Genomic DNA, 13,565 nt, shown 5'->3' with positions numbered 1-13,565 from the left:
TATTTTATTTTTATTTTTTTTAAAGATTTATTTATTTGAGGCGGGGGGAGAGAGCATGAACGTGTGAGAGCCTGGAGGGGGGTGGAGGGACAGGGGGAAAGGGAAAGAATCTCAAGCAGACTCTGCACTGATCATGGAGCCTGACCCAGGGCTTGATCTCATGACCCTGAGATCATGACTTGAGCCGAAATCAAGTCAGTCGCTCAACTGACTGAGCCATCCAGGTGTCCCAAGGACGGAACATTTTATCTTTGTGTTTCTTCTAAATTCTTTGCAAAACTACCTCACCCAGTACTGTAAAACCTTGCTGCTAAAATTCAATTTTATAACACACTTCATTGAAGTTTTTAATTGTATTGACTTCATTTAAGTTTTTCCGTACTTAAAAAAATTTGAAGCCTGTAGTTAGATTTGCTTCTGAATTGCAACAATGATACCAAGGAATCCAGTTTAATTTGAATCATTTTAAACAACCATAACTTTCTGCAGCTCCAAATTTTCTTTCTTACTTTTTCATGTTAATATATACCAACATGTAATAGCACTTTCCAATGATCTTTTTTTAAAAGACTTTATTTATTTATTTTACACAGAGAGAGAGAGAGCATAAGCAGAGGGAGAGGCATAGGGAGAGGGAGAGAGAGAATCTCAAGCAGACTCCATGCTGAGCATGGAGCCCGACACAGGGCTCGATCTCAAAACTCTGAGATTATGACCTGAGCCAAAATCGAGAGCCACCCAGGCACACCACTTTCCAATGATCTTAAACACTTTTATGTAATCTTTAATCTCTCACCTCAAGCTTCATTTTTATTATATCCAAATACTGTTAGCAATATTTGAATAATTATTTTTCTTTTTCTGTAGTATATGTCCTGTTATGACCTCACTATGAAGGGCATTTAAGCTACTTGTCTAAACTCAATTTTCTCATCTCCAAATACATATATTAAGAAAATTATTTAGTTAATACTTGCATGGCACTTGCAATGTGCTGGGTTCTAAGCACTTTGAAAATATTCACTTGGTTCATCTTCATAAGATCAAGGAGTAGACACTTCTCATATCCCTACTTTATGAAGAAACTATGGCACAAAGAGGTTAATTTGTCCAAGGACACACAGGACACACAACTACTGAACTGTGAACTAGCAGTTGAGCCCCTGGCACTTGACCATTACACAATTCTGCTTCTCCATTTAAAAAAGCTTAGACTATCTGCATTTACATGTTAAACAGTTTCTACTCTTAAGGCACTGACAATGTCAGTACTAAAGTACTAACAGTTAAAGCGCTGACAGTTTAGTACAGACGCTTACAATCAAATGATCAGTAATACTCACCTGCTTCAATTGACCATTGAGGATCTGCCTTCAAAGCATTGACCATACATCTGGCAGACGTTGAGCCTTATTAAAGGTGGATTATAATTATATGGTAAAAACACTCTAATAGGCTTGCTAACCACTTGTTAGTCCACAGGAAACCTATCACTGGTCATATCAGCTCACAGGAATGTACCAGGTGTCTCAAAGGAGTCTGGCACTGAAGAAAACTAGGATATGAATTTGTCTTTGCCAATTGCTCCATCTTTCAATATCCCTCCCTTGTATCTACCCTTTGGACACCTCAGACAAGCACAAAGAATTACCTTAATCTTGTGCTCTGAGTGACATTAGCCACTTAAAATACGAATTTACATTTGCATAGTGTCCAATTACTCTTCAGGCTTCCTGACACCCAAGGTGAATTTCTGCTAGTTAAAACCAACAATTGGAAAGCAGAAGGTAACAGGCTGGGATTACCTCAAGGAGGTTTGCATCTCTATGGAGAGTGGCTTGGACATTCCCAGTTAAGATTTTTCCATCCAACTACTAACTAGGCCTGACCCAGTTAAGAAATGGACAGAAGACGTGAATAGATACTTTTCCAAAAAAGGCATCCATAATACATGAAAAGATGCTCAACATCACTCATCCACAGGGAAATGCAAATCAGAACCATGATGAGATACCATCTCATACCTGTCAGAATGGCTAAAATTAACACCACAAGAAACAACAGGTGTTGGTAAGGATGCAGAGAAAGGGGAACCCTCTTGCACTGTTGGTGGGAATGCAAACTGGTGCAGCCACTTTGGTGAAAAGTATAGAGGTTTCTCCAAATGCCCTGCAATCCAGCAATTACACTACTAGGTATTTACCCAAAGGAAACAAAAATACAGGTTTGAAGTTAAAGAGGCACCCTGATGTTGATAGTAGTCTTATCAATAATAGGCAAACTATGGAGAGAATCCAAATCTCCACTGAGTGATGAATGGATAAAAATGTGGTGTATACACATACACACACACACACACACACACACACACACACACACACACGAATATTACTCAGCCATCAAAAAGAATGAAATCTTGCCATTTGCAATAACATGGATGGAGCTAGACTATATTATTATGCTAAGTGAATTAAGTCAGAGAAAGACAAATACCATATGATCTCACTCATGTGTGGAATTTAAGGAAGAAAACATGAATGTGTGGGAAGGGCAAAGTAGCCATAAGAGACTCTTAATGACAGAACAAACTGAGGGTTGATGGAGGGAGGATGGACAGGGGATGGGCTAGATGGGTGATGGGTATTAAGGAGGACACTTGTGATGAGCACAGGGTGTTGTTTTTAAGTGAAGAATCACTGAATTCTACACCAGAAACCAATATTGCACTCGGTGTTAACTACCTAAAATTTAAATTAAATAAAAAATAAAATAAAATAACATCTCAGTTGTCAAAACAACAAAAAAAGAATCTTCCTACACATTTTATTTCTTTGTAAAGCCCTGGAGAATAAATAATTATAATGGCTCACAAATTTGGGGGGCTTACATGTGTTAGGCACAGTTCTGTAAACTTCACATTTTCTTTCTCAAAACAATCCTTGGAAGCAGTGATCTCAGTACTCTATTTTTGAGATGTGAAGTTGAGGCTGTGAGGTTAACTAATTTTCTCAAAATCCACACACCTGCTTAGGACTGAATGTGTATTATTTCATAAAACAAGTTTGGTTATCTATTGCTTCAAATTTCCACACACCTAAGCAACTTAAAATAACTATTTTATTTTACTCACAAATCAATGGGTCTGGAACGTGGGAAGGGCTTGGCTGGGTTCATCTCTGATCCGTGTGGCATCATATGGAGCAGCACAAGCAAATGAATCTACTTTCGAGGTGGCTTTTTCCTTCACATACCTGTTGCCTCAGTGCTCCTTATCGTGTCTTGTGACCCGGAGCCTCCCAATGTAGCTTGGGCTTTTCACCGCACAGCGGGTTGAAGAATCTCATTTCTTACATTGAATCTGACTTTTAAGAGCAAGTATTCCCAGAGAAAAGGAGCAGAAACTAGCATTCCTCTTTAACGTAGGCTGGGAACTTCTACCAAGGCAGTCCAAGGCTGCCTAAATATAAAAGGGGGGAAATGGGCCCCACCTCTCAATGGGAGGAGCATCAAGGTATTTGCAGCTATAGTCAATCAATAAAGTGTCTGGAGCCTATTCAGTCAATTAAGCATTTGCAGTCAGGTGGTGGCTTGGGCTGGAGGCCTTTGAAAGCTCATTTGGGTGGACAGGCAAGTTGGTTCCTTCATGTGATGCAAACTGATGTTGGCAATTGGTTGAGAACACGGATAAGTCTGTTGACCAGGGTGCCTACCCTATACACAATCTCACCATGTAGATTCCCAAGCATGGTGGCTGGATTCTTAGAGAAAGAGTCCTAACAGTTATCATTCCAGGAGACACAGCAGAAGCTGCAAAGTTCTGCCTTAATCTATTGGTCAGGCGATCATTAAGAGGAGCTGATTCACAAGGAGAGTAGACTCGACCTCTTGGTATGAGGTGGGACACCAACTTCTATCATGGTTGCAAGGCCTTCTCCTAAAGTGGTTGCTTTCTATCAGAGTGCATGCTTTTTTTTTTTTTTTACTAGTTATGTATTTCATGCAATGAAAGTATGGTTTATTATATTCATGAAGAAGGAATGCCACCGACTGAGGTACCCTTGGCCCAGATAGACTGAACCATATGAAATGTCTAATATTCAACCAGCTTTGACCAACGAAAATTGCAATTCCATGATTCAACTTAAAATTTTAGGTGTCCATCAGCATTGAGATGTGTAGTAAAAAAAAATTATATAAATATTTAGCAGAATCAGAAATAAAGTTTTGCTGTCTTAGCTTTTAGAGAAAAAAGGTCATTTTATGCTAGCTCAGAATTGCCAGACTAACATTTCTATCTTCTGCTTACTTATATCGTTTAGCCCAGATCCCTGAAGCCCTTCCTGGCATTGATTCTCTAAGTTTATGAGGCCAATGCTTATATTTGGTGAATACTTGCAAAGGCCTGCCCTCCAACCTTATCCCCATGGGAGGGAATAAGGTCAATTCACTGTGTCAATAGCAATGAAAGTGTTCTCCTTCATACCAAATCTTCTATTTTTCTTTGTGACTTTCCCAGTGTTCCTCCCCACATGAAGGACCTGTCTTACAATTTACTTCTAACAGAAAAGCTTTTCAATAATAGATTCCCCTGTGAAGCTCCCCACAGCTCTTAAAATGAGGGAAGGGAGCCAAACCTCAAAGCTCAAAGCTGACTACTTGCTGAGGTGGTATATTTTAGGAAGGAATTATTATGTGTCAATAACTCTCTTATACTATGGTTTATATGGTATGAAACACTCAACAAATGTAAATTACTAACAGCGATGTGATTATGACTATAATTCTGTCTCCTTTGTCTTGCCATTACTTAGGTGGTATTAATTGAAGCAAATATGTTTTCTATCCCTCACACCTCAGAAATTTTAAATATTTAATGATATGTGGTTGAGACACCAGAGTGTCTTCGGTCTCTAAGAGAACAAGTCTCATATCTTCTTGGTGAGGTTCTAAATCTTAACATTGGGAGTTTAGGGATTTTACTTGCTATTTGAAACACAACATTCTGATAATAACACTTCTGACTCCAGAAGACCAGGGTAGACAAAACCTGAAGTGGGAATTGGAGCAAAAGAGATTGTCTCTCTCAGTGGTATCCTACAGCGGATTACAAGAGGGTGTGAACTCATGATATGTAAGTAGAAAAGAAAGGCTGCTAACATCAGTTCTATCGTTAAGGAAGTCTGGGCTCTGCTTGGTGTTTGGGCTGAGATACAAAACAATTTCTCTATTTTCCCAAATAGTTCACCCCTCCTTAATTATAGCTCTCAGACGAATGTTTTGTTACCATCAGAAAGCAGGCAAAGCAGGAAGGAAATAATCAGGCATTTTCACTTAGAACATTGAATTTTAATACCGTTTTTCCTCTTGCTAACAGACCTTTCAATTTTACTTCTTACATGTTTTAAGTATGATCAATTTTACCTTTCAAGATATTATTCCTCATCCATAAAATTACACAAAAATTGCCATAAACAAGCTGACTGAAAAGGAACAATCGTTGTACATTAAAAAAAAATAACCTTCATGTTTATAGAAATAATAAAGCCCATGCAGTACTTCTTTTAAAGATCTTGCTCTAAACAAACTGAATTATTCATGCATAGAATTGTACAGCATTAGAACACCTGTTTTCAATCATGCATAATGTAAAATCACTCATTACCTCACAAGAGCCTCTACATCTCCAGCAATCAAATGGCATTGAAACAGCAAAACAGGTGCCTGGCAGGTGGATCCAAGCAGATGTTTTTGGCTTGCATGCCTTTTCTTGTACAGGTGTGATGATCTTGTTTTCAACTGCATAATTGCTATTTAAATAGGTAATATTTGATTCTTATGTACTTTAATATTTATTTTTGCTTCTTCAATTCCTCTCTCTTTGCCACTGCCTGGGCTTGAGGTGGATTTGAAAGCTTTTGGGATCCTGTGAGGAGGAGAGACGCTAGCTGAAGGTACCATTCCACTGTCTCTCACTGACTTACACGGCCAAGGGACCTTCTGTTAAAAGTACGGTTTCTGAGTGAGACCGTGGAGTTTCAGCAGCATGGCTAACTACTGAGCAGCAAAGAAAAAGTTATGTTCCCTTGTTAGGTATCATCCAAAAGTCATATTTAACCATTTCCACCATACATACCATGAATTTTAAATGAAGTCAATGAAAATCTGTGAGTGCAAATCAGAAAGAGAACATCTTTCTTCAGCTGCCGATACACAATTTATTGAACTTCTACAAAGATAGCTCTGTGTGTATCTTCCTTGCGAGGCATCAAATGCATTTGCTTAAGCATGTTTTAGTAAAACATCTTTAAGTCTCAGCTGGAAATAGGGTTTTCACTTTGTGCTAGATTTATCCAATATAAATTCATTCAAGCAGAATAAGTAATGCAGCTTTCAATAGGGGGTGTTGCAGGCACCTTATTTCCCTGTTTGTTTAGTTATTCTTTAAAAAAAAAAAAAGATCGACAAATTTATCAGCGAAAGGGGCCATATTGAAAGATCCAAAGACAGGCAACTTTATTTTTGAGAACAGGTGCAGCATGAATTTGTGTGGTGTTCCATCCATGTTGTCATTCTCTGCAGATCGTTGTGCATGTTTTTCATGGGTTTACAGTGAGTTAGGCTGCGAGAGTGGAATTACAAGTCCACTCTGCTGACATAGTTCAAGGTTTGGGCATGCATACATCTCAAAAACTAAGGTCGCTGTCATGCCAGGCAAGTGAACACATGGACCATACCAAGAGCAAAATGTATCTTTGTCATGTTCCGTTATACCACTGGTATTTTGGATAAGCTATGAAAAATATCCAAATATTTCTATGTAAAGAGAGCAAAGTTTGCAGTCGTCCAAATATTGTATCAATCTCATTACAATTTCTAAGTATGTGGATACATCAGATCATTCATTAAGGTCAAATGAGATGACCATCTTTCCTTCCCCTTTGGCCATCTTTCCTTCCCCTTTTCCCCAGATGGCTTGGCTCTATGTAGACATGGCCCTGATATTAGTTATCTATGTAATGGCCTTTCAAATAAAAATACCCAAAGACAGATGAAGACATAAATAAGATTATAGGTATTTTACCACCTGAAGTGTTAGAATTATTCAAAAGAATTTAATGGATTTTTAAAGTCAGATCAGAAAGTTAACCCACCGATCTTACATTTTCACCGAAGGATTGGTAACTTGGTATATGCATGATCATAACTTTCTCTTGAGGTTGATCTCTAGCATAAGTAAAATGAAAATAAAATGTCTGTTGCAGCATATAATAAGCCTACAGATCCAAGTCTTTCATATCTATTATATTTATTCTACTTATATACCAGTTATTGATATTTTATTGCTATATTAACTACCAGTTCCTTATGAATTAAAATCTGATTCCATGATAATCACCATTATCACCATTTATTGAACAACTTAGTTTGGGCCAAACATACTATTAAAAACTTTACATGCATTAAATACTACACTATATTTTACATAATATGTGCATTATATTATCTTTGCAATTTTTATTATTTGTGTGTATTAAAAAAATCAAACCTACCAAAGTCAGAGAATATGAAATCCATTGTTAATTTTGGTTTCAAGTTCTTTCTCAGTATAACTAATTTGGGCTTGTGAGGTAGAGTTCTGAACTTTCAATACCCAAGGAGCTGGGTATAAATTTGATGACACTCCATCATATCCAGTATGTGGCATCGACAGAACAAAGACAAACTAGTTCTAAAGAAGATATTTTCAAAACATTTCCAGAAGGCTTCTCAAATATAAATGTTATCCTAGATACGGATCCACTCTATTCTTAAGTGTATGTATGTGTGTGTGTGCTCACATACTTACAGTTAGTAATCCATTTTTGTTTTTCAAAATGCAAATATGTACTTAGGGATTGACTATACTGATGCAAGGGTGTGCTTTCCCCGGACTAACTTGTACTTTTTAATACAAATACAAAGAATATTCTATACCATCTATAATTAGGCAGCAATAGCAACTGAAAGAACATTAAATGAAGGCATTAATTACAATATAATTGAACAAAGTACCTATAATAAAAACGTAGAAGGTAAGGATATTTTTAACTTGAAAAATACCAAAAATTATTTAGAAGCAAATGAGAATAAGTAGGAAAATAGAATAGATAAAGCATGTCAAGAAAACTCATGGGAATGTGGAGCTTCAGTAAAATAGAAATTTAGGACAAAAGAGGACTAACAGGTCATCAAAAAACAAATAGCTACCTGGTGACTTTAACAATAACTCATTACTGATATTTTTTGAAACTTTTGCAGTGTCACTTAAGTGCATTCCCTGAATTTATCCTGACTTTTTTCACTATACACGATTTTATCGTTTTATCATTTACATTCTTCTACATATACATTAGGACCAGCTGACACCGAAGTGAATTGGTGCAAGCATATCAGGCTGGATGCCTCTCAGGAAGGGGGACTGAGCTATTACAGAATTCTGCCAAATAGAAGGAAATGAAACCATACTGAAAAGCAAAGCAAAACATTAGGAGTTCAGGGATGAAACATTTTACATTGGACATTAAATTGTATTTCCTTGAAACAGATAAACAAACAAATGAAACATTTAAAGAAATATTAATGAATTGTTCCCTTTCTAAAGAAATTAGTGCCCTGGAATCTATTTGGAGATAGTAAGGATTGTGGTCAGTAGCTCCCACAAAATACCTAGTCTTTAAGGTAATTTCCATGTTCCACTAATCACTCTTTTCATCAGAGATGATAAAAATAACTTGTGGAACAACTTCCTGCTTACTGGAGCTCCTTTCCTACTAGCCTGCTTCAAAGGAGTCTCAAGGACACCCTTCTTCCACTGAGGAGGAGAATGGCAGGAGAAAGAAATACCCCAGTATATACTGAGAAGGTGTGGAAAATGGACATCTACCTCATTTACTTAGAAGGAAACCAATGTCTAAAAACAAGTCGTAGCTGAGAAAACCAGATGAATTTCTTTGTCTAGAAAATACTACACACAGAACATTGAGAATGAGATAAAGAGGCACAGAAATATTCCAAGAAAACAATTTCAATCTCTTCAACTCAATCACACACTCCAAAGCTAAAGTATTTCAGCATTTTACATAAAAACATTTTTGGAGATACATCCACCAAGAGGTCCAGTCCCAAAGAAGACCTTTGTTAACAGTATAATCTTAATTTTAATAGAATCTGGTACTAAGCAAAATTTCCTTAAAAACCTACTAAACAAACAAAAAATTTAAAGAACAAAACTATTAAGGATAGTTGTTTGAAGATATTAAAAAGTAGTATTTTATGGTTGAGTACACTTTGAAGAAGTTGAAGTTGGTGGTAGCCACTGGATTGATACATATGTGACCTGGTTACCCTCCCTCTGGTACTAAGGAAAATTTCCTTACAAATCTACTATAAAAGGCACAAAAAATTTAAAGAACAAAACTATAAAGGATAGCTGTTCGAAGATATTAAAAAGTAGTATTTTATGGTTGAGTACATTTGAAGAAGTTGAAGTTGGTGGTAGCCACTGGATTGATACATATATGACCTGGTTACCCTCCCTCAAGCATCACAGGCTTCTATCTGCCATAGAGAACCTCTTTAATTTGTGATGACTGCAAAACTGGGTTGGTTGTCTGGTTCTTCCCTTTGTAACTCTATGTAGATTTCCTGAGCTTCCCAAAGGTGAGCTCCTTCTCCACATATAGGGCTTTGAGGATAAGTATCCACAGGGTCTCCTGCTTCAGTCGTTCTTTCATGCCACAGTTTGCATTATTCCGTTGTCTATTCTATCACTCAGTTTCCCTAAACCGGTGCCAGTTTTTGGTGTTTATCTCTATTGGCCAATAATGAATATTCATGAGGTTGTACTACTAGAACTGAGTGATTTCCCATATGTGGGCAGTGCTACAGTTTTTTACTATATCCTACTGATATAAGGTCATGGTCTTTCCTACATCATCCATATAAAAATACCCTTTGAACCACTAAACAAGATCAACATTTTCCTGGATTTTTCTTTACGTATTTTCATAAGAATTGTTTTTCAAGACTTACTTTTCTTGAAATCTGCCTTTAGAATCTTTATGTGTGAGTAAATGAGTTTTCCAACTTTTGGGGAAGTTTGTTTTCTTCAAAGCTAGGGGACTTGCAAAAACCTGTTCATAAACTGAAATAAACTCCAGGTCACATATTTTCATCATCAACTAAAAAGCCAATGTTCTAGGACAGCATATCATGTCAACTCAAATTATGACTGGAGTAAAATGCACACTAACTATGGTATCAAGCTATCTGGGCCCATTTCTTCAAGATTCTAATAACTGTCCAGTTCACCAGACATGTTGCTCTCCTCCCCTAGCCCCCATTTTTATCACATCTGGATGTGAGGTGCCAATCAATTGTTTGAAAGTAATTCGATCATTCATAGTGGACCATTTGAATGGCAGCAGGAATAGATCATTACCAATCCATAAACAAGTGGTAAATGTTTGATAAGATCAGTGTAATATGATCATATCTTCTATCTTGCTCATATTAGTAGGGACTCCATCTAAAACACTCTTATTTAATCTAAAGTAGATGGCTAACTTTCAAATGAAAGTAAAAAATTGACTAAGGTAGTAAAAATAGTGTAATGAGATGATTCAAATGGTCTTGTAGGATTTTAAAGTTTCTCAGTTATCATTTTGAATATCAAATCTTATTCTATCACATACGGGCAGACAGGAGGTTAAAGTGGTTTTATACTTGGTAAAATGCCATAGCTGTATTTTCTGCTTTTAACATTTTGGCAAATAATTAAATTAATATATTGTGTTTTCTGTCTAAGGATTCTTTGTTGAAAGAAATTTTTCATGTTCTTACATAAAACATGTTTCTATATGCAATTATCAGTCATTTTTATTACAGGCACATGTAAATTTTCTGTTCATTTTGGACTGTGTAAGGCAGCATTCAACGAAAATTAGTTGAATTAAATTTACAGGAAAAAGCTAAGATTTTCACTTAAAATCTTATTTCATTTTATACTGAGTTAATTTTTCTTAACTCAGACCAAAATTAAATTTAAAAGCTTTATGAATGCAATGAAGGAAATGTTATTTTGGAAAAACTTTCTTTTTCCCTAAGTACTTTATAAAGTTTCATTTAAAATCAATCATACATTATTGAGCCATTATTTATCATTTTAAAAATTTTTGTTAATATATCTATAATATCTAATATCTTTAATACTATTCAAAATATATAAATAATTTGTGTTAATGTTATTTCTTATGAATACTTATATAAGACAATAAGACAATCTTATTTCTTACATAAAAGACATTAAAGTAACTGTATATACAACTCAAAACTACACAAGCATTAATTATCAGAAATATTGACATATTTAAAAACTTAAAGTTGTTCTATTGTGTTTTGGAGTAAGGCAGTAGAAGGATGAGTTTCTTCTTAGTAAAGTGAGAATGCTGTTTAATACTACTATCAATTTACTTAGTTAACTGCATAATTAAGCACATTTTCCTTTGTGTGTAATAAACCCGACAGAAAATATTAAATCAAAATAGCAGCTCTAGTGAGGTACCAGAGGTCAAATATTAAAGTACTTTGTTTAGTAAGAGACAATATAGTATCACATTCAACAATCAAGAAATACTTACCAAGTACAATTGCTTTTGCATCAATATTTCAGGAACCTGGAATCTATCACTGGACAAAACAAATATCTCTGCCTTCATGGGGCTTAGAGTCTAGCAAGAAGAGACAGAAAATAAAAACCCAAAGATAATAAGTAAGCAGATTACATGGCCTATTAGAAGGTGGTCAGTGGCACAGAAGAAGAAAGAGTTAGGAGTTAAAAAGTTAGGGAGGAATGAGGCCAGAAAGCGTGGGGTGTACAGTATAGTATCAAATGGGTGCTCAGTGCAGGTCCCCCCATTCAACAGGAGATGTCTGAAAGAGATCAAAGAAATTAACAAAGGCGAGATCTAGGAGAATGGTTTTCCAGGAAGAAGAAACAGTGAGTGCCAAGGCCATAGGGCTTAAGCAGGAATGCCAGCACAGCTGAAGGGTGGTGAGTGGACAGGAGGACTGTGTGAGGTTACAGAGGTAATAGGAGTCAGATTTTTTAGGTCAGGGTCAGCAAACTTCACTGCAAAGAGCTCAAGAGTTAAGTATTTTAGGCTTTGCAACCCACATGGTCTTTGTTGCAACTGCTCAGTCCTACCTGTGGAGTGCCAAGTCAGTCACAGGCAAAACATAAATGAATGTGAGTGGCTACAATAAATTAACTTTATTTATAGAAACCGGAAGTTAAATTTCATATAATTTTCACATATTATATAGTATAAAACTTATTTTAATTGTTTAAAAATATAATACTAAGAGTACCTGGGTGACTCAGTTGGTTGGGTGACAGACTCTTGGTTCCAGCTCAGGTCATGATCTCAGGGTCCTGGGAATGAGCCCCGCATCGGGCTCCATGATCAGTGGGCTTCAGGATTCTCTCTCTCCCTCTGCCCCTCCCCGGCCTCTAAAATAATAAATAAATAAATAAATAAATCTTTTATATTTATATATATACTATTCTTACCTTGCAGGCTATTAAAATGTGGTGGGCAGATTTGGCATGGCAACCCTTGATGTAACATCTTTGGTCATTGTAAGGACATTGGTTCTTATGCAGTGAAATGGGTGAAATGAAGTTTTAGTGTGGGATTCAGCAGAACAACAGCATGATAGGTCCTAAATCAAAGATTACTTGGGTGGCTGTGTAAAGACAAGGTAAGGGGCAAGGATAGAACTAGGGAAACTTGTTAAGAGGCCAATAGAGAATCCCAACAAGAGATGATGGAGGCTCAGACCAAGGCGGTAGTAGTGGAGGTAGAGACAGGTGGTCAGATTCTAGACCCGTTTTGAAGGAAGAGCCAGGTGACTTTCTGACTATTTACGTATAAGGAGTTAAACTAAAACAGCGGCATGGAAGTTGCCCCCTGAGCAACTTGCAGAAAAAACAATGACATTAGGGTCAGATTAATTTTGACCTAAACCCCACTGCACTAATGTGATATCAGGTAAATTACTTAACTCTCTCATGGCTTAGTTTTCTAAGAGTAAAATGAGGACAATGATCTCGAACTTACAGATCAAGTCAAAGCATAGAGTAAATACTATGTCATGGTAACACGGAACAATGGGACATGTGCTTCAGGACTTGTCACAACGAATTCTTCTACCACCCAAAAAGGCAGGTCATGTCCTGTCCTTATTGTGGATAACCTAAGCACACACTGCAGAGCCAGCCATTTATTGCAGGGCTGTGTTTGACACTCATTTCACCTGACTCTAGAAGCCATGCTTTTAACCCTTTATGCTACGCTGCCTCCCTGAAAAAAAAAAAAAAAAAAGTGATATCTTTCATAAAGCCAATCAACCAGCAAATAACTTATTTAACTGGCAGAGCCTATCTGAAAACCAGATGTAGTAGAAAAGGGGCTAGAAAAAGGAAGCAAACATTGTAACTAAGCACAGTGTGATATTTACAGGGA

The 13,565-nt window shown here is 36.6% G+C and overlaps 1 long non-coding RNA gene across 1 annotated transcript in view; it reads right to left on the bottom strand.

Moving 5' to 3' along the window:
* LOC148110727 (uncharacterized) overlaps positions 1-12,530 on the bottom strand; it is a 48,704-nt gene extending 36,174 nt beyond the window's left edge. Inside the window, exon 1 of the long non-coding RNA XR_015725392.1 lies at positions 12,409-12,530. This is a non-coding gene — a long non-coding RNA (uncharacterized LOC148110727). The remainder of the gene's footprint in view (positions 1-12,408) is intronic.
* Positions 12,531-13,565: the final 1,035 nt, after the last annotated feature.

The sequence above is a fragment of the Ursus americanus genome, chromosome 1 (assembly GCF_024610735.1).
Source record: "Ursus americanus isolate L20-20 chromosome 1, mUrsAme1.1.p, whole genome shotgun sequence".
Taxonomy (NCBI): Eukaryota; Metazoa; Chordata; class Mammalia; order Carnivora; family Ursidae; genus Ursus; species Ursus americanus.
This window is presented reverse-complemented; position numbering and strand designations above follow the sequence as displayed.